The following is a 23,212-nucleotide window of genomic DNA, read 5'->3' as shown; positions in this document are numbered from 1 at the left end:
AGTAAATGGCTTCTTAACCCCACAGCAAGTCCAATGAATGGCCATCGAAGCCTTAACTCACTGTACGTACAGTAAATGGTTTCTTAACCCCACAGCAAGTCCACTAAATGGCCATCGTAGCCTTAACTCACTCTACGTACAGTAAATGGCTTTTTAAACTCAACCCACAGCAAGTACCATACGAGATCCTTCTTAGTCTTATGGCATATCAGGTCCACTAAAAGGCCTTTTTTTAGAGCCTTTACCCACGTCAGGCCTTTTATCATCTCACGTGAGACCCCCAAGATAAAGTGATGGACATTTAATACAACTTCATATCTTAACGTTAAGGAGTTTAAGTTTCCCATTTTCTGTGGCGTTTTTGTTTTAACCATTGTCTCTGACGACTTTACTCATTTGTCTCGTACTGTGCCAAAAATATTTGGCCTTTTAATGTAGCCCAAAATACTTATATTTTAATCCTTGAATTAAAAAATGAATTCCAGCAAATGGTTTAGTGAAACCAATATATTAAACCTCCGTAAGTTTAATCCATTTTCTTTCCCCCTTTTTCGTTCAAGATCCATTTTCTGAAAATCTAAACTGGCTTACCAGAAGGTATTTTTCAAGATGACTTGGAGGAGAAATTGTTTGATTCTAGTCCAGTTTGCCCCATATTCCATTAGCAATCGAGTTTACCTCTGGCCCAGTACAAATGGTTTACTTAACTTGTATAGGGGAACGAGTTTACCTCATAAGGAGGATCAATTATGGTACATATACCATATGACGTATAGACATGAACCAGTTTACCCTAAACTACTCCACAAATAATACTACGGAACGCTGTAGTAGTTGAGTTTACCGTAAACTAAACGAATGACCAAGCTTCAGTTGTGTACATTCTCTACCGTACAAATAGCTAAGTCTACCCTACATTACGGGATAAGTATATATATATATATATATATATATATATATATATATATATATATATATATATATATATATATATATATACACACACACACACACACACACACACACACACCAGACAGTACGTATACTATAATTCAGACCCTTAACTGCATGAGTACCCGAGTTTACCTGCACTACACAAGACATACGGTTTACCCTACACCACCCAAGCCCTCGAGTCTACATCACATCGTCCTAAATAATAGTGAGGTATCCCCTGCCTCTACACCGCACAGCTGCTTCAGTCTCACCCCCTCCACTACGCCCGTTTTCTTTTTATGCATTTCCTCGGCGACTAGATCAATAGGGAATGGCTTGAGCAAATGCACCATAGACCAAGCCAGATAATTACTACTCTCCTGGGTCACAGACTCCTCTAAACCTGACACAGGCAGGGGTGATAACAAGGTCTTCCTTCAAGGAGCCGGTGAAGGAAATGAAGTGTGAAATCCTCCATTTCTTTCATTCTCTTCCCGTGGTTTTATATTCGGTGAAGTAATGTTTCCATCTAAGGGGCTTAGTCTTTCTTTTTTTTCTTTCTTTCTTTCTTTTCCACCCCTCGCTAGTCTGTGTGAAAGAACCTGTCGTTCACCCACTACTGTCATAGTGGGTGTGTGGGGTTCGAACCCAGACACCTCCCTGCAAAAGCCTGATAAACAACGCCTCGCCTGGTTATCTGTCGTTCACCTACTGTCATAGTGGGTGTGTGGGGTTCGAACCCAGACACCTCCCTGCAAAAGCCTGATCAACAACGCCTCGCCTGGTTATCTCTCTCGTCTGTCTCCTCCCTTGCACCTGAGGGGTAAGCTAGCCAGCCAGCTTGCCTGCCAGCCTGCCTTGCCTGGCTGGCTGGGTTCGAGTCTTTTTTTTTTTCTTTTCTCTTTTTTTCTCCTTGCATTTCCAGTCAAACTTTGGCTGATGCGACAGCTGGGAAAAGACGGGTATAAATCCATAATTAATCCCGGTGGTGGTGGGGGAGGGAAAAAAAGAAAGAGAAGGAAAAAAAAAGATGGTTTTAGTCTCGTGGTGTTCCCGGACACTGACGGGCCGCGGGCCGCACCATTTTCCCCCAGGATGGACAAGGACAATACAGTGACTGAACCAGACAAGCTTGGGACGACATTTGACCTCATTCCTCTTAGATCTGTGATATGCACGTCCTCTCGGCTATATTCCCCAGCATAGAATATAGCATTCCATCGGCTAGAAACACAGTAGAGATCTCAGTTGAAAACCAGCACGAATTAGGACGTAGATAGAGATGAAAAATAGACTAGAATAAAAGAAATGATCTGAGGTTGATCTAGCACACCCTGGGGAAGAAATCATGACGTCACCGACCAGCTTTGGACGTCCACCATGGCAACACCTGGCTGTGACGTACGTCCACCATGGCAACACCTAGCTGTGACGTGCGTCCACCATGGCAACACCTGACTGTGACGTACGTCCACCATGGCAACGCCTGGCTGTGACGTGCGTCCACCATGGCAACGCCTGGCTGTGACGTACGTCCACCATGGCAACACCTGGCTGTGGCGTGCGTCCACCATGGCAACGCCTGGCTGTGGCGTGCGTCCACCATGGCAACGCCTGACTGTGGCGTACGTCCACCATGGCAACGCCTGACTGTGGCGTACGTCTACCATGGCAACGCCTGGCTGTGACGTGCGTCCACCATGGCAACGCCTGGCTGTGACGTACGTCCACCATAGCAACACCTGGCTGTGGCGTGCGTCCACCATGGCAACACCTGACTGTGGCGTACGTCCACCATGGCAACGCCTGGCTGTGGCGTGCGTCCACCATGGCAACGCCTGGCTGTGGCGTGCGTCCACCATGGCAACGCCTGACTGTGGCGTACGTCCACCATGGCAACACCTAGCTGTGACGTGCGTCCACCATGGCAACGCCTGACTGTGGCGTACGTCCACCATGGCAACGCTTGACTAAGCTTCTTATAGTAAGGATGTCGGATCCCCATAACACAGCCAGAATCCCCCACACCCTGTAACATAGCTAGGGTCCTTCCCCCCCTCACCCCGCAACACAGCTATCCCCCACACCCAGTAACACAGCCAGGGTTCCCTACACTCCATAACACAGCCAGGGTTCCCTACACTCCATAACACAGCCAGGGTTCCCTACACTCCATAACACAGCCAGGGTTCCCTACACTCCATAACACAGCCAGGGTTCCTACTCTCCATACACAGCCAGGGTTCCCTACACTCCATAACACAGCCAGGGTTCCCTACACTCCATAACACAGCCAGGGTTCCCTACACTCCATAACACAGCCAGGGTTCCCTACACTCCATAACACAGCCAGGGTTCCCCACACTCCATAACACAGCCAGGGTTCCCTACACTCCATAACACAGCCAGGGTTCCCTACACTCCATAACACAGCCAGGGTTCCCTACACTCCATAACACAGCCAGGGTTCCCTACACTCCATAACACAGCCAGGGTTCCACACACTCCATAACACAGGCCAGGGTTCCCTCACTCCATAACACAGCCAGGGTTCCCTACACTCCATAACACAGCCAGGGTTCCCTACACTCCATAACACAGCCAGGGTTCCCTACACTCCATAACACAGCCAGGGTTCCCCACACTCCATAACACAGCCAGGGTTCCCTACACTCCATAACACAGCCAGGGTTCCCTACACTCCATAACACAGCCTAGGTTCCCTGTCCCCCATAGCAAGGCCAGAGTCCCCCAAACCTCAAAACAAAATAGGGTCCCCTACACCACAGCTATGATCCCCCCCCCCCCCCCAACTCATAACCTAGCTAGGGTCCCCTCACACCTAATAACTCAGCCAGGGTCTCCTCTTCCCCCCCACACCTCATAACACAGCCAGAGTCACCCTCCCCCCTCACCACCACCTCACCCGCCCACACCCCACACCGTAGCACGTCTGGCCCTGGCGCCTCTCACCCCCATCCACGAAGACGCCTTGACCTGGCAACACAGCACATCCTCCACAGCCGGGCAGGACGAACACCCACACCCCACACAGCAATCTCCTCCCCACACCTCCCACCTCCATTAACACCTCCTCTTCCTCCTCCTATAAACCTCCCACACAGCCTACAAAAACCCTCCCAAAGGGGGCAGAATGGATACCCCGAGCGAAGGCCGACTTCTCAGAAGTCATATTTCCCAGGACACACACACACACACACACACACACACACACACACACACACACACACACACACACACACACAGTGGGTGTGTGAGAACGTCTTCGCCTCGCGCCCTTTTGCCCCCGGCCCCCCTCGACCACACACACTGTCCTCGTCGCACGGCTCGTGGGTGTATATATCCTTCTCTTCGCCCTCTGTAGGTAAGGGACCAGGTCACGCACTGTCTGTGGGTGTAATTACCCTTCCTACACCACCGTGTACCGAAGGGCCTCCTCCTCCTCCTACACTACGTACACATACCAGGTCCTCTTCGCTACGTGGTTACCACGGCCAGCATACCAGGTCCTCTTCGCTCTATGGCTAGCCCGCCCAGCATACCAGGTCCTCTTCGCTCTATGGCTAGCCCGCCCAGCATACCAGGTCCTCTTCGCTCTATGGCTAGCCCGGCCAGCTTATGTGGGCTATGCCAGCCTGGCGAGACCTGTGTGAATTCCTGACCCCTTCTAACACCTGTTCGTAATCTTTACGACCGACCCCAGAACCTTTTACTTAAAGCCTTTTAAGCCCTGTTTACCTCTACGGTGAATTAATGACCACAGTACCTCTACGAGGTGTTCAGTCCTTCTACAGCTTGTCCACGACTTCTACGGAACGTTCGCGGCTTCTACAGATTGTGTATAACTTCTACAGCCTGTTCACAACTTCTACAGCCTCTACTGCAAGTTCGCAGTTTCTACATGTTCACAACTTCAGCAGAAGGTCCATAACTTGTACAGCATGTTCACAACTGCCACAGACTGTTCGCTACTTCTACATCAAGTTCACAACTTCTACGGATTACCCACAACCTCTACGGTATGTTCAAAACTTCTACAGATTGTCCACAGCCTCTAGAGCATGTTCACGACTTCTACAGCATGTTCAGAATTGATATAGAGTGTCTCCAACTGCTGCAGCATGTTCACCACTTCTACAGCGTGCTAAGAGCTTTCAAAGCGTGTTCCACCCTTCTACGGCCTACATAATCTCTCTACGGAGAGTTCAAGATTTCTACAGCTCGTTCAAACATTCTACAGTTTGTCTAAACCTTCTTAGAACGTTTACCAGCGTGTATAGACCTACGGTGCGTTCACGCTACATCGTTCTCACACATTCTCCAACGTGATTGAACTCTCTACAGAACGATGAGGCCCTTGTAAAGCGCGTTCAAGACTGTCTACAGCAAGTTCAAAACCCTGTCCAACGTGTCCATGCCTTCTACAACGAGACTGAACATTCTACAGCTTCTGGCGTGTTTGAATCGGGTCCAGAATTATGCGATTCGTTTAACGCTGTAGTGTATTACAGCACTGTACATGGAGTTCAACTCTAAAACTCTTGAACTGCTACATGATGCGTTCACCATACAGCATGTGCGTTCAGCGTCTTTAGCGTGCACACATCTACGGGGTTATCACATCAGTCCGGTTCTCAGGTGGGTTTAGAATGTCCTAAAAATAAACTTTTTCCGTTCCGAAGTTTTCTACAGTCTGTTGAAAACTTTTTTTTTTTTCGTTCAAGCGTTCCGCTACGTTCTTGTCACGATCCAGTGTTCTCGTTTCCGTAAAGTGATCGTATCACTGCACAGAATGTACACCCGTCTGCACAGTGTGTTCACCCCTGCAACATGCTCTCTCTCTCTCTCTCTCTCTCTCTCTCTCTCTCTCTCTCTCTCTCTCTCTCTCTCTCTCTCTCTCTCTCTCTGCAACACACGTGGAGGACCCGAATCTGTGGCACTCGTACATCAAGGTCACTGGACGAATGCCAGGTGCCAGGTAGCCCACTCAGCGTACAATCCATCACACCGACTTTCTGGTGTTTCCTTCTACCACAAAGGAATCTACATCTACCACAAGAAAGACAGTGCTACTTGTACTGGGTATAAGATTTTAGGCAGATATCTACTTTCGTGAAGGATAGGGGGATCTCCGAGCTCTGGAAAGACAGAAGAGCTTCGAATTCGTGAAGGACTGATCTTCGAACTCACTTGAAAGACAGAAGACCTTCGAACTCGTGAAGGACAGAAGATATCCGAGCTCTGGAAAGACAGAAGAGCTTCGAACTCGTGAAGGACTGATCTTCGAACTCACTCGAAAGACAGAATACCTTCGAGCTCGTGAAGGACAGATCTCCGAGCTCTGGAAAGACAGAAGAGCTTCGGATTCGTGAAGGACAGATCTTCGAACTCACTTGAAAGACTGAAGAGCTTCGAACTCGTGAAAAGCAGATCTACGAACTCGTGAAGGACAGGTCTTCGAACTCACTGATTTCCTCTTATTACAATGGGAAAAAGATTGACAAACGCGCAACAGAAAACTCTGAGGACTTAGCGTATTGCACTTGTATCATACATTCTGTACACGTGAAGTGTACCGTAACACATCGAGCACGACGGTACAGCCCTTGAGCACGACGGTACGTCCCTTGACCATAACGGTACGGCCTTTGAAAATGATGGCTTGACTCTTGTTGGTCAGGTCAGTGGGCTAGATGATCAGACCCATGGGTCGTAACGTCTTGTTCATGGGTCGTACCGTCTTGTTCAAGGGTCGTACCGTCGTGCTCAGGGGTCGTACCGTCCAATGTATCAATAGCGGTTGTAAAGGCTTAAGGGTTGGAGAAGATGGTGGGGGAAGTGTGTGTTCACGTGACTGGGAAGGGGATGTCTCATGCAATGGAAGGGGAGGGTGGGTTGCAATATGGAAAGGAAGGGGAAGGGAGCATCGTACGCTCACACACCTACCTACAACAAATGACATCCAACACCGCATTTCGCTGTCTGGGGTGTGATTACCAAGACATTTAGTTCCACAAGGGCTCCTCCTCTGCCTCCTAACTACCTACGCTTGGCACTCTACCTACGACTTTTAAAAACGATCGAAACGGAACTATATCAAAAGTCAATAGATATCAATATGTATAATCTGGATCGTATGATCCACGACCATAATGGAATGCAAACTTGTTCGAATCGCGTTATAGCACTTCATGTATGCAAAAGTCTCGCATCTTCTCCTTTTTCAAAACATCAAATTATTCCCTTCTTTCTGCTCTTAGTGACTACAAGAGCATATCTTCTGAAAGCTGTAAACATTCTCATTATTTCCCTCTCATTTCTAGCCAATCACGTTCATATATATATATATATATATATATATATATATATATATATATATATATATATATATATATATATATATATATATATACGCGGGAGACAGCGACAAAGTATAAAAAAAAAAAAAAAAAAAAATATATATATATATATATATATATATATATATATATATATATATATATATATATATATATATATATATATATATATATATATATATTATCCCTGGGGATAGGGGAGAAAGAATACTTCCCACGTATTCCCTGCGTGTCGTAGAAGGCGACTAAAAGGGGAGGGAGCGGGGGGCTGGAAATCCTCCCCTCTCAATTTTTTTTAATTTTCCAAAAGAAGGAACAGAGAAGGGGGCCAGGTGAGGATATTCCCTCAGTGGCCCAGTTCTCTGTTCTTAACGCTACCTCGCTAACGCGGGAAATGGCGAATAGTTTGAAAAAAAAAAAAAAAAAAAAAATATATATATATATATATATATATATATATATATATATTATCATCATTATTGTTGTTATTTCCACTCCAGGACCCCTTTCTCCTGCAGCATCTGGACTGCGCTACTTTCAGTAGCATCGGAGATTGACGCCATTCGAGTGAAAAGTTCCCGGACGGACGAGACTGTCCTCTCGTTTGACGACGCGGCGGCGCGAACGCGAGCAGGCGGAGTCCGGTAACACCGAGAGAGAGAGAGAGAGAGAGAGAGAGAGAGAGAGAGAGAGAGAGAGAGAGAGAGAGAGAGAGTGTGTGTGTGTGGGAGGCCAGACGGAACCTGACCCTGGGGTTTGTAAGTGGGAGTCTAGACCGAGGACGCTGACCTGACGCGACGGGAGACTCGCCTCCCACAGTGGCACCCCCGTGTCTGCTGAGTCATCCCGTCTGGTCACACACACACACACACACACACACACACACATCTAGGCTATTTCTAACTGCCTCTATATAGATCTGGTGTCCGTGGGGAGCCACTTAGATGCTCTAGATTAGACAAAGTCGACACTCTAGATTGTGAGAGTGTGTGTGTGTGTGTGTGAAGCCAGGAGCCGTGAGGTTACACTGGTGGGGTGGTGGTGTGAGAGTGTCAGGTGAGAGGAGGGAGAGGACACTCCTGCTGGAGGAGCCACCGCCCTGCTTCCTTCTGCCGGATCACACACACACACACACACACAGGCAGCAGCACCAGCACCAGCACCTCCCTCCCACCTGCCCCAGCAGGCTCTCTCCCCCCACACCCCTGACCTACTTACCCCGCAGGCCAGGCCCCTGGCCTCTACCACCACGCCCTCCACTACCACCACCACCACTTCTACCACAACAACCACCACTATTACTACAACCACCACCACTATCACCACAACCGCCACCACTATCACCACAACCACCACCACCTCCACCACAATCACCACTCCACCACCCTCCACCACCACCCACTACCACTATCGATACCACTACCCTCCACTGCCACCACTACCCTCCACTACCACCACCACCCACTACCACTATCGCCACCACTACCCTCCACTACCACCACCACCCACTACCACTATCGCCACCACTACCCTCCACTACCACCACCACCCACTACCACTATCGCCACCACTACCCTCCACTACCACCACCACCCACTACCACTATCGCCACCACTACCCTCCACTACCACCACCACCACCACAATCACCACTCCACCACGACCACGTTCGCCACTACCACTTCGGTAAGAGGGAACTATCGTGGTGTCTTAGAAGCTATATATCAACCTAGGGTGAAATTCTAATATATATTTATAGAATGGTCGACCCTCACGACATTATTGTGGTCTAGGGAAGATAATTTCATCATGGGATCAAATATTTACCTACTTATCTCCACACACACACACACACACACACACAAGGAGTATTCGGAAACATATTTCAGACCGTTGGAAATGCTCATCAAACAGTGCTACAGGAGGGTGTAGAACTAAGAAGGGAACGGTAGCGATCAACTATATATATCGTGCCCATTTCTAAGAAAGGAGATCGCGATAATACACCGAATTGTGGACGGGTAATCGCCGAGTGTGTGTGTGTGTGTGTGTGTGTGTGTGTGTGTGTGTGTGTGTGTGTGTGTGTGTGCAGACCTCTGGGAAATTTAATTAGAAAGCAAATTGATGATTCCCTTCAAAGGAGAGGAGGCTGCTACCTACGGCAGGGGGGTGTCTTGGCTTCTGAGGAAAATTGGTCATGCGTAACCAGACCTCTGGACCTCTACGGTAGCACCGCGTCTGTCGCACACGATACAGATGGACGGGTCGATTATGGCATCTTAGTCTGCTGGAAGATTATGTGACGCCCTTCCACATTGGTGGATGGTGATGCTATACTGGACTCTTAAGCTGGTATATGGGCGAAGATGACTTCGACTGCTGGAACAACTCACTCTCCTCACTCTTCCTCTTCGCTCACTAGTATGACGCTACTGAAGAAACCTTCCCACTGCTTCTGATAACACTCCTTCCCACACCCTATCCTCGTAAGACCTTCCATGAGGCCTCTGTGCCAACCCTATCACGTATGTTTTCTCCACGAGGTTGTCTTACCGGATGGGAACAGATGAGCTTTTCCCTAAGTTAGTTTGGGGTTTTTGAAGTACCGCAGGGCTGCGTCTTACGGCCCTTGCGATTTTCTATAAAGGTAAAAGGACTTGCCGAGACTGGTCTCGTACCTGAAGGTGTGTCTGCTGGTGATGTAAAAGGTCACGAGAGAAGCGAGGAATGATAAAGACTGCATCATCTTACAATGGAACATTGACACTCTCTCTCTCTCTCTCTCTCTCTCTCTCTCTCTCTCTCTCTCTCTCTCTCTCTCTCTCTCTCTCTCTCTCTCTCTCCCCCCGTTGGTGTAATGCGCGGCTCAGTAAAGTTCGACCCGAGCAAATGCAACGAAATGAAGACTAAGACACACTGATTGATAGCCTCGGTATGACTGTAATCTGCCAGGGAGGGGGGGGGGGGGAAAGCTACATGAACCTCTGTGTAAAAAAAGACGCCTGAAGGTTAACCCTGTACCCAGACCATCGCCGGAACACTTCATCAGGAGGATCGAGGTGTCTTTAAAGAGTGTAGAATCGCATTTAGGGACATAGATCAGATGTTCAGCGAGTCAGTATACAACTCAGACCCGAACATGTACTTTACGATTGGTCGTCCCAATAATAATAACAAGAAAAAAAGATTGAGAGGCAGAATTCTAAAATCCGCTCGGAAGACGTCGACAGCAAACAGTGCTTTGTGGGGTTCAAAGAGAGCGTAACGAGAGGTGGCAGCAGGACATTAAGCACGAAACTCTCACGAAAAGATGTGAGGAAGTAGCTCCTTTGATAGTATTGATGGAGTGGACGAACACAATAAGGTAAGTACTGACATTGTGAACGCTGAAGACACACACACACACACACACACACACACACACACACACACACACACACAAAGAAAGAGTTTGAAAAGTTTTATGGCAGTAGAGAGTTAAAGAGATGGGGGCAGTATGAGTGTGTAGAACTCACTCCCTCCCTTTACAGTACAGACAAGTGATCACACAAACAGGTCATAACACACGCATGCGCGCGCACTCACACACACACACACACACACACACACACACACACACACACACACACACACACACACACACACACAAAACCATTCCATCTACACACAAAACACCTCCCTCCTCCTCCTCCCCCCTCCCCCCTCCGACATCCCCCCCACCCTCACAAAACAGTAGAGGGAGACGAGAAACAAAAGACTCTTCCCAGCCGTAACAAAAGACCTGTGAGGCTTTTCCCTCATCTTGAACAGATGAAAAAAAAAAAGAAAAAAAAAGAATCATTTAAGGTATCTGACATGGCGATGGGTTCCACCCCCCCAGGGCCAGGTGTAGAGGGTGTAGTGTCGGGTGTAGAGTGTCGTAGATGAGAACACCCCGTAGATACACTTCATCATGGGTGTACGTATGTTGGTTCTCCCTATGATATCCCTAGGTGTAGATGGGTGTTTTGTGACTGCTGTGGTTGAAGGTGGTCATGTATATGTCACTGGTGGGTGTAGGTGGCCATGTGTATATCACTGGTGGGTGTAGGTGTCATGTGGGTGTAGGAGTCATGTACATAACTGGTGGGTGTAGGTGTCACGTGGGCGTAGGTGTCATGTGGGTGTAGGAGTCATGTACATAACTGGAGGGTGTAGGTGTCATGTGGGCGTAGGTGTCATGTGGGTGTAGGAGTCGTGTGTGTAACAGGACGTTGTGTGTGACGGAGAAGAGAGATTTACGCTCGTGTTGCCCCGTCTCTTAAATTTGCGTATATGCACCATGTCTTTACTCCTGTCTGTACGCCCACACACACACACACACACACACACACACACACACACACACACACACACACACACACACACAGAGCAGACCAAGCCAGACACCTATTCATCGACCAGCCCCGAAGGGAAGGATGAACTCTTGGGTTGGGTGTGGGCCTACTGCCGCTCCCAGGATTCGAACCCTGTCATGAAGAACGAAATCACACGACTGTCATTGTGCGGGTGTCATGTGTATGACAGTGGTGTACACGTACGGGGTACACGAGCAAGAGACAATAGGTAATGGTAGGAGACAGGTACGCTGGCCGCGGTACATACACAGCAGAAGGTACGGGTATGAACACTTCGAAGGTGCATGGTCTCCGGTGCATGTTCAGCGGTACACAACCACAAGGGGTCAGAGGTTGTGGTCAGTGGTACTGTGATGACGGTGCGCGGTGCATCGTCTGGGTACACGGCAGAGAGTCAGAATGTACGGTACACATGAGTTGCGTCTCATGATAAGGTACATGGTACGCCACTGAGTTCATGTGAGTCATGCACAGCACGGAGGTCGGTACATGAGTGAACGGTACACGGTACAGAGGTCAGTGCATGAGTGAACGGTACACGGTACAGGAGTCAAGGTACACAGTACGATCTCAGGAGACACAATACAGGTACCTTATTTTTTATGGTACACGATTCGGCCATGGAAAACGGTATGGGGATCAGGGTATACGGTACAGACCTCAAGGTACACGGTGTATGCCAGGGTACACGGTACATATGTCAGTACATAACGGTACTTGGCATATAGGTCAGGGCACACGATATATGGATCATGCAACACGGTACACGGTACATAGGTTAGGCTACGTGGATATGGGAAGGGGTTGATGGTACGTGAGGCAGGAACACGGTACATGGTTAACGGGACATAGTTCAGAATATACGGTGAACGTCAGGGTCCATGGCGCATAGGTCATTATACACGGTACATGGGTTAGGGTAATACGTTAAATACGGTCGTGGTACACGGTACATGGGTAAGGATACAGGGTAAATGGGTCAGGGGACACGGTACATAAGGTAAGGGCAGGTACCACAATGAGGGTTATACGGTACAGAGATTGAGGTACACGGTACACGGTGTTAAAGTTACACTTTACATGATTCCAAACGTTGAGATTAGGGTACGGTACACGGGTACAAGGTATATGGTACTGAAGCCAGGGTACACGGTACAGTAATAGAGTTTAGATGGTCCTCAGTGTCAGTCAGGCCACGGTACAGCAGTGCGGTACCAGCAGCACACGACCTTGGAATGAGGGTACATGTTCCAACACAATGAGGCTTAGGTACGAAGCGAGAGCACGGTGTAAGGGGTCAGAGTAAGGCCCGGAAGCCAGGGGAAGAGGGGAATACGGTGCACAGACACGTGTCGAGGTGCACGGTACACAAAGCCTCTTTACGGTAAAGCATACGGTACAAGGAGGGGGAAAGGGGGAGGGGAGGAACCACCAAACTCAGGGCCTTATAAGGTACGGGGTTCACAACGGAAGGGGGGGGGAGGGGAGGAGTTGCTTAGGGTACACGGTGCAGCGTGACGTCAGGGTACACGGTGCAGCGTGACGTCAGGGTACACGGTGCAGCGTGACGTAGGGTACACGGGTGGGGGGGAAGGAGTTGCTTAGGGTACACGGTGCAGCGTGACGTCAGGGTACACGGTGCAGCGTGACGTCAGGGTACACGGTGCAGCGTGACGTCAGGGTACACGGTGCAGCGTGACGTCAGGGTACACGGTGCAGCGTGACGTCAGGGTACACGGGTGGGGTGTGTGTGTGTGTGTGGTGGGGGAGGGGAGGCCATGGGCGGGGAGGGAGGGCCACGTTGGTGCCGATGACTCAGACCTGGAGCCGAAGGTGCCACATGCACGCATTGATGCTCCCGGACATGTGGGCTCCACCATGCGGTGTTCCCAAGCTGTGGGCTCCACCATGCGGTGGTCCCAGGCTGGGGGCTCCACCATGCGGTGGTCCCAGACTGGGGGCTCCGCCATGCGGTGTTCCCAAGCTGTGGCTTCCACCATGCGATGGTCCCAGGCTGTGGGCTCCACCATGCGGTGGTCCCAAGCTGTGGGCTCCACCATGCGGTGGTCCCAGGCTGGGGGCTCCACCATGCGGTGGTCCCAGGCTGGGGGCTCCACCATGCGGTGGTGCCAAGCTGGGGGCTCCACCATGCGGTGTTCCCAAGCTGGGGGCTCCATGCGGTGGTCCCAAGCTGGAGGCTCCACCATGCGGTGTTCCCAAGCTGGGGGCTCCATGCGGTGTTCCCAAGCTGGGGGCTCCACCATGCGGTGGTCCCAGGCTGGGGGCTCCACCATGCGGTGGTCCCAGGCTGGGGGCTCCACCATGCGGTGGTCCCAGGCTGGGGGCTCCACCATGCGGTGGTCCCAAGCTGTGGGCTCCACCATGCGGTGGTCCCAGGCTGGGGGCTCCACCATGCGGTGGTCCCAAGCTGTGGGCTCCACCATGCGGTGGTCCCAGGCTGGGGGCTCCACCATGCGGTGGTCCCAGGCTGGGGGCTCCACCATGCGGTGGTGCCAAGCTGGGGGCTCCACCATGCGGTGTTCCCAAGCTGGGGGCTCCATGCGGTGGTCCCAAGCTGGAGGCTCCACCATGCGGTGTTCCCAAGCTGGGGGCTCCACTATGCGGTGGTCCCAAGCTGGGGGCTCCACTATGCGGTGGTGCCAAGCTGGGGCCTCCACCATGCGGTGGTGCCAAGCTGGGGGCTCCACCATGCGGTGGTGCCAAGCTGTGGCTTCCACCATGCGATGGTCCCAGGCTGTGGGCTCCACCATCAGGGGATCGTAATCTGTGGGCTCTACCATGTGGTGGTCCCAAGCTGGGGGCTCCACCATGCGGTGTTCCCAAGCTGGGGGCTCCACTATGCGGTGGTCCCAAGCTGGGGGCTCCACTATGCGGTGGTCCTAAGCTGGGGGCTCCATGCGGTGGTCCCAAGCTGTGGCCTCCACCGTGCAGTGGTCCCAAGCTGTGGGCTCCACCATGCGGTGGTCCCAAGCTGGGGGCTCCACCATGCGGTGGTCCCAAGCTGGGGGCTCCACCATGCGGTGGTCCCAAGCTGGGGGCTCCACCATGCGGTGGTCCCAAGCTGGGGGCTCCACCATGCGGTGGTCCTAAGCTAGGGCTTCACCATGCAGTGGTCCCAAGCTGGGGGCTCCACCATACAGTGGTCCCAAACTGGGGGCTCCACCATGCAGTGGTCCCAAGCTGGGGGCTCCACCATGCGGTGGTCCTAAGCTAGGGCTTCACCATGCAGTGGTCCCAAGCTGGGGGCTCCACCATACAGTGGTCCCAAACTGGGGGCTCCTCCATGCAGTGGTCCCAAGCTGGGGGGCTCCACCATGCAGTGGTCCCAAGCTGGGGGCTCCACCATACAGTGGTCCTAAGCTGGGGAGCTCCACCATGCGGTTTTCCCAGGCTCTGTATTTCCACCTTGCGGTGTTTCTAAGCTGTGGGCTCCGTCATGTTGTGCTCCTAAGCTGCGCTTCACCACGCAGTGGTCCCAAGCTGGGCTCCACCATGCAGTGGTCCCAACCTGTGGGCTCCACCATGCGGTGTTCCCAACCTGTGGCCTCCAGCATGTGGTGTTCCAAAGCCGTGGCCTCCACCTTGCGGTGTTCCCAAGCTGTGGGCTCCACCATGCAGTGGTCCCAAGCTGGGGGCTCCACCATGTGGTGGTCCCAAGCTGTGGTCTCCGTCATGTAGGTGCTCCTAAGCTGCGCTCCACCATGCAGTGGTCCCAAGCTAGGCTCCACCATGCAGTGGTCCCAACCTGTGGGCTCCATCATGCGGTGTTCCCAAGCTGGGATCCACCATGCAGTGGTCCCAAGCTGGACTCCACCATGCAGTGGTCCCAATCTGTGGGCTCCGCCATGTAGTGCTCCTAAGCTGGGCTTCACCGTGCAGTGGTCCCAAGCTGTGGGATCCACCATGCAGTGGTTTCAAGCTGTGGGATCCACCATGCAGTGGTTTCAAGCTGTGGGGTCCACCATGGATTGGTCCCAACCTGTGGGCTCCACCATGCGGTGTTCCCGAGCAGGGATCCTTCATGCGGTGGTCCCAATCTGTGGGCTCCACCATGCAGTGTTCCATAACTGAGATCCTTCATGCGGTGGTTCCCAAGTTGTGGGCTCCACCATGCAGTGGTCCCAAGCTGAGGCTCCACAGTGCGGTGTTCCCAAGCTAGGATCCACCATACGGTGTTCCCAAGCTGGGATCTACCATGCAGTGTTCCCAAGCTGGAATCCACCAAGTAGTGTTCCCAACCTGCAGGCTCCTACATGCGGTGGTCCTAATCTGTAGGCTCCATCATGCAGTGGTCCCAAGCTGTTGGCTCCATCATGCAGTGGTCCCAAGCTGTGGGCTTTGCCATGAAGAAGTGGTCCCAAGCTGTGGGCCCCACCATGCAGTGCTCCCAAGCTGTGGGCTCCATCATGCAGTGCTCCCAAGCTGTGGGCTCTACCATACAGTGCTCCCAAGCTGTGGGCTCCACGATGCAGTGCTCCCAAGCTGTGGGCTGTCCCATACAGTGCTCCCAAGCTGTGGGCTCCACCATGCAGCAGTGGTCCCAAGCTGTGGGCTCCACCATGCAGCAGTGGTCCCAAGCTGTGGGCTCCACCGTGCAGCAGTGGTCCCGAGCTGTGGGCTCCACCATGCGGTGATCCCATGCATATGCTATGGCTTGAATAGTGATGTTTCGTCCATGAGATTGTGCTCCTGCTACACTCATGTGCTCTTCTCATACTACACACGCGCGCGCAGGGGGACGCGTATAGTATGCTTTGTGTATTTAATTTTCACACAGTTCAACCCCCCAAAAAATAATCATGATATATATATATATATATATATATATATATATATATATATATATATATATATATATATATATATATATATATATATGCCATAAATCATACTCATAATTCAACCATAAATGAGGATATTCAAATCACTAGGACAATAAGAAGTGAAGGCAGGGGTCACCTGTTAGCACATATCGGTTTAACCCTAAACCAACCCAGGTCGCTCCTGACACGCGGCTCCGCCGTAGGCCAGACCTGTAGTAGGGGAAGGCACGACCCAAAACTGCCTCCACAGATTCTCTTTCCACGACATTTTCTTTCCACTGAACGACACGACCCATATCGAAAGTCTCCAACCTCGCAGCATTACACACAAAAGGGGCACTCGACGGCAACGGACGGCGACATATGTGTATATATATATATATTTTTTAAAAAGAAATGAATAAATACGAAAGGACACACTTTGGGTTTTCAGGTTACACGAAATCCCAGGAGTTTCCACCGACCGGCTCTGTCATTGGTTCACACACAATAGGCTAGGCTCTCGAGTTGCCGTGAGCCGTTCACTTCACAAAGTTCTCTCACTCAGTACAGGCGACGCCTCTTGAGTTCCCTACGAGCCAGCAGGACTGTACACACACGAGTCCCCACTACAGGACACACGAGTTTCCAGTGTTTGGGGGGGGGACACACACACATCACACACTGGCTGGCTCATTCACTATCTCGTCACGTTTCATTTCCCAATATTGTGATTTCGTCGCCCACCCTCCGGTGATCTAGACGGACGATTCACCTTGGGAAATCTGCATTTCGAGCACAACGGATTCTTTCAGGAAGTGGGCGTGGCTCCTCCTCTTAAAACCGTGGTGGAGGAGTGTTGGGGCAAGTGTTGGAGAAGAAGGAGTGGTGATACTAATGGTAGCTCGCGCTGTAGTGTGGGTCTCGGAGCCGCTGGGTGGGAGGGGCCCACAGGTTGCCAGAGGTCGCTGTACACTCGCTCTCTTTCTCTCGTTCTTTGTCATAAACGATAAGAAACTTTAGCCTCTTCTTTTCCTTTTTTTTTTTAGAGTAATATTCTTGGAAGTACTTAGATTCGTTCCGTAAATGGGCTCGTACCTAAAGGCGTCTTATCTCCGATAATCAGACAATCTGGAGAGCAATATCTTTTGCAGCAACACCCGGGGGCCCGTCTCCCAACTCCCGAGTCTGGTCCTCACATGCAACCTGGACGATAACTATTGATTCATACGCATTCTGAATGAAAAACATTTCGCCGGTCGACCTGCGAACCGGTTGTGAGTGTAGCATGCATATGAGGGGGATGGCTGGCTGGTTAGCACTCCCTGTTTGTGGCTGATGAGAGCGGCAAAACAGGCAGGGAAGGAGGGAGGCTGGCTGGCTGGCTGGCTGGCTAGCTGCTGCTGCCATCATCGCGGCCCCAGCCTCAGCCTTCTCCGGAATGGTGGGAAGTGTCAAGAGATGGCGGGTTGCGCTCCGCTCGCCGGGACAACCTTTACTACTCCCACAACCCTCACACTGCATTTACAACCCCCCGACTCTCGCATTTAAAACTCCAGCTGAAGCATCCACAACCCCAGCTGTTGGAATTACCACTCTAGCCGAGGAAGGATTTACAACCTCAGTCGAAGCACCTACGATAATAACTCAGGCCATTAAGAGATCCATATGAAGGTTTTCTGCCTCCATCACGAGCATTTACAACCGCCATTGATGAATTTAGACTCCCTACTACAGCACTCACAACAGATATCTGATCCATTTTCCAAACTGTGCTTGAAAAGAAATGAGTCTGGTATATGTATAGCTCATCAACACATAAAGACTCACGCATACCAAGAAAAAAGAAACGTAAGCGTAAATATAGATTCAAACTCGCGTCCACGGACACGTACTTGAGTGTACGAGGCGACAAGTATATATATAACTGTAGAGTTTCATTTATACGCCCGCCAGGACCCCTTATATGGCTCTCTCTCCCAGTTCTGAGGCTTCACACGCTCATCATCATCATCATCAGCAGCAGCAGCAGCAGGGACACAATGGACTCCTTTGCAGCGAGAACATCCTCGACGGAATATTACTCCTTTTCGTCCGCTGGTGATGATTCTACCTCGCCAGAAGGTGACTTTTCACTCGCATTGTAGCCCCATTCATGTGGAGTCTATAGCGCGCGCGCTCGTGCACACACACACACACACACACACACACACACACATACATATATATATATATCTTTCTTTTCTTTAAAACTATTCGCCATTTTCCGCGTTAGCGAGGTAGCGTCAAGAACAGAGGACTGGGCCTCTGAGGGAATATCCTCACCTGGCCCCCTTCTCTGTTCCTTCTTTTGGAAAATAAATATATATATATATATATATATATATATATATATATATATATATATATATATATATATATATATATACATATAGGAAATAAATAGATTTTAAACAGCAGTTGCCCAGGGAAGTAGTACCCCTCCAGACTTTAGTGTGTTAAAGTGATGGCCGGAACCATCTTACACTTTCCGTGTCAGTAGGTTGTAGACAGCAACCGCCCTGGGAGCCCCCAATCTCACACCCTCCGTGTCAGTTTTCCTGGTCTTACACTCTCTCTGTGTCTCATCAACACCAAGTTACTGGGATCCACCCGCTAGAAATCCTTAAAAAAAAAACCCACAAAACCAATGGATAATCTTTTAACTCTTTATCTTCGCCCTAATTTTTTTTTCCATTCTTTTTTTTTCGAAAATATGTTGTTTCTCTATCTTCATTTTCATCTTTATTCTATATTTTTCTATCAGTATATGAACATTTTATCCAATCAAATTAAGAAATGGGGTCACCACATCACGTTTTTTATATCAAAACTTGTTGCGGATGACCAACAGAACACGGGGAAGGATTCACCATCTTCTCTAAGCCCAATGGAGAAATTTACTCGATATTTTGCAATCAAAAAATCCTTTTCTTTTAGGTCTACATTGGACATCAGCTTCTTCGTTTTCTATATTTTCTTTGCATCGGAGCACTTGATCTCGTTAGTCATCTCGCTGGTTTGGTGTTATTCGCAGGATTCGAAGCAAGGAGGAGGTCACACCTCTCATTTCTGGGGGGGCTAGGACACCATCTCGCCACTGATAAGGGTCTAAGGGAAGGTACAGGAGGTAACCCCACTGATTGTGATAAGAGGACAGTACATGGGAAAGCCAGATAACAGAAGACCTGGTGGTCTATGACGAGGTTATCTGCTGGAGGACAGTACATGGGAAGGACAGATAACAGAAGACCTGGTGGTTTATGACGAGGTTATCTGCTGGAGGACAGTACATGGTAGAGCCAGATAACAGAAGACCTGGTGGTCTATGGCGAGGTTATCTGCTGGAGGACAGTACATGGGAAAGCCAGATAACAGAAGACCTGGTGGTTTATGACGAGGTTATCTGCTGGAGGACAGTACATGGGAGAGCCAGATAACAGAAGACCTGTGCGAGGTTATCTGCTGGAGGACAGTACATGGGAAAGCCAGATAACAGAAGACCTGATGGTTCTATGACGAGGTTATCTGCTGGAGGACACGACATGGGAAAGTCAGATAGCAAAAGACCTGATGGTCTATGACGAGGTTATCTGCTGGAGGACAGTACATGGGAAAGTCAGATAACAGAAGACCTGGTGGTCTATGGCGAGGTTATCTGCTAGAGGACAGTACATGGGAGAGCCAGATAACAGAAGACCTGGTGGTCTATGGCGAGGTTATCTGCTGGAGGACAGTACAAGGGAAGGACAGATAACAGAAGACCTGATGGTTCTATGACGAAGTTATCTGCTGGAGGACAGTACGAGAGAGAGCTAGATAACAGAAGACCTGATGGTCTATGGCGAGGTTATCTGCTAGAGGACAGTACATTGGAAGGACAGATAACAGAAGACCTAATGGTCTATGACTGACTGCCTCACCACTCACACACATTCTAACAATAGATTGATTCTCTTACCACTTACACGCCGTTTAACAATAGACTTACTCCCTCACCATTCACACACCTTCAGATAACAGACTGACTCTTACCACTCTCACACCCTTTAACAATAGACTGACTCTCTCACCACTCGCACACGCCCATCCTCTCGCCTTCAGCTTAACTGGAGGAAAGAGTTCTAAGAATCCGGTTTTGTCACTCCCACATGCTGTCTCTTCCCACGCCCACACCTTCCAGTTCCCACGCCCACACGACTGTTCTGCTCCACCCGCACCTCATATTCCCACGGGCGCACACAATCGTCTTCCCACACCCCTATGTCTCTTATCCCCACGCCCACACCACACCACACCAACATACTTTCTCTCCTTAAACCTGCAAATCTCCTTTTTCCGCGCCCACACAGATCCTTTGCCCACGCCCACGCAGCTCTTTTTCCCACGCCCACAGAGCTCCTCCACCCACGCCCACACAGATTCCCTACCCACGCTCACACAGTTTCTCCACTCACGCCCACACAGCTCCTCTACCCACGCTCACACAGACCCTCTACCCCACGCCCACAGAGCTCTTCTTCCCACGCCCACACAGCCCCTCCACCCACGCCCACACAGCTCCTCCCACGCCCACACAGCTCCTCCACCCACGCCCACACAGCTCCTCCACCCACGCCCACAGAGCTCCTCTTCCCACCCCCTCACAGCTCCTCTACCCACGCCCACACACCTCCCATCCCTCCCACAGCCTCATGTCTCGGCCCACACACACACACACACACACACACACACACACACACACACACACACACACACACACACACACACACACGCCCTCATGCGTCATTCCTTTTGCTTGACTTAATCTGTCTAGTTATTGTCATGGTACGTTCAGGTACACACCCACCATGCCGAGAGAGAGAGAGAGAGAGAGAGAGAGAGAGAGAGAGAGAGAGAGACAGGGAATCTCCTAAGTGAAGCTTCAGTAAATCATTTACAGTTGACGTCGTAAACAGTGGCCGAACATACGATTCCTTTGTTGGAGGAATGGTCCGGTAGATCATTTACATCAACTCGTAAACAGCGGCTTGACCCACGGTTCTTTTGCCGGAGGAGGTCTAGTAAATGATTTACACCCACCGTCGTAAACAGAGATTGACCACACGATTTCCCAGTTAGAGAAGATTCGGTAAATCATTTATACTAAACGACGTAAAATGGGGTTTAAATACATAACGATCCTTTTCATGGAAAAAGGTCTAGTAAATCATTTACACCCACCGTCGTAAACAGAGGTTTAAAGAAATGCTTCCTATCTTAGAGGAGGTTTTTGTAAATCATTTACAATAAGCAGTCGTAAACAGAAGTTATATAAAGTATGATCCTTTGCTCAGAGAAGACCCGGTAAATCGTTTACAGTAAACGGAGTAAAAAGGGACGAGATACACCACAGGATCTCTGTAAGAAGCACAGCGAGCAGTAAATCGTTGACGACCAGCGGTGAAGACGAGGATTAAATATGAAAATATAAAATGTTTAAAGTTTAATTAGTATTTAGGGATAATCTCGGTGGGCAGCTCTTTCAGAGGAATGGTCCTGAAGGAGCCTTCAGAACGGTCCTGAAGGAGTTGTCCCTCCAGAGGAACGGTCCTGAAGGAGCCTTCAGAACGGTCCTGAAGGAGTTGTCCCTCCAGAGGAACGGTCCTGAAGGAGCCTTCAGAACGGTCCTGAAGGAGTTGCCCTTCCAAAGGAACGGTTCTTGAAGGAGCCTTCAGAACGGTCCTGAAGGAGTTGCCCTTCCAAAGGAACGGTTCTTGAAGGAGCTGGCCTTCCAAAGGAACGGTCCTGAAGGAGCCTTCAGAACGACCCTGAAGGAGTTGTCCTTCCAGAGGAACGGTCCTGAAGGAGCCTTCAGAACGGCCCTGAAGGAGCTGCCCTTCCAAAAGAACCGTCCTGAAGGAACCTTCAGAACGACCCTGAAGGAGCTGCCCTTCCAAAGGAACCTCCCTGAAGGTGCTGCCCTCCCACTGTATCCTTATCGCTGGGCACAGAACGAGTTCTTCGTCCCTCTGGTCTACCTCAGTTCCCCCATGTGATAAAGATCTAAGATGTGCACACGGCGAGGTAAACCAGGGCAAACCGAGGTAAACCAAGTAAACCAGCCTATGACATCTGTGCCTATGGTAAACTAGGTCACGTGTGCATGTTGGTTTACCATGATATCATTAACCGTCTCCACGGTTTACCTGTATATCAACATGATACGTGTATGCAAATGACCCTCTCGTAGACACACTTTGGGTAAACCAAGGAACCATACTACAATAACTTGCATGAGTTTACTGAGGCAAGTAATTCTCCCATTTGGTTTACCATAATATCATGAACATATACCTGGACTACACATACTGGTTTACTGAAATAACGTATACCTGTATATATATATCATATCTCTACGTCTAAGTATACCAAGATATCATACCTGCCTCTCACAGCTAAACATGAGGGTATACAAGGATATATATATATATATATATATATATATATATATATATATATATATATATATATATATATATATATATATATATATATATATATATATATATATATATATATATATATATATATATATATATATAATATGACTACGATTAATGTAATTCTAGGTATATCCAGTTACACCATTAATTCAA

General features: G+C 49.9%; 1 protein-coding gene across 8 annotated transcripts in view; it reads right to left on the bottom strand.

Moving 5' to 3' along the window:
- Positions 1-23,212, bottom strand: part of RhoGAP100F (Rho GTPase activating protein at 100F) — a 416,326-nt gene that overhangs the window by 164,988 nt on the left and 228,126 nt on the right. Inside the window, exon 1 of one of the 8 annotated variants that reach the window (XM_071688762.1) lies at positions 17,311-17,460. The exons of the other annotated variants lie outside the window; for them this stretch is intronic. The gene's annotated coding sequence lies outside the window, so the exon portion shown is untranslated. Of the gene's footprint in view, positions 1-17,310; positions 17,461-23,212 lie in introns of those variants that run through there. 8 annotated transcript variants of the gene reach the window in all.

Source organism: Panulirus ornatus, chromosome 3 (assembly GCF_036320965.1).
Source record: "Panulirus ornatus isolate Po-2019 chromosome 3, ASM3632096v1, whole genome shotgun sequence".
NCBI lineage: Eukaryota > Metazoa > Arthropoda > Malacostraca > Decapoda > Palinuridae > Panulirus > Panulirus ornatus.
The sequence above is the reverse complement of the archived record's forward strand: the minus strand, read 5'-3'. Positions and strand labels throughout refer to the sequence as shown.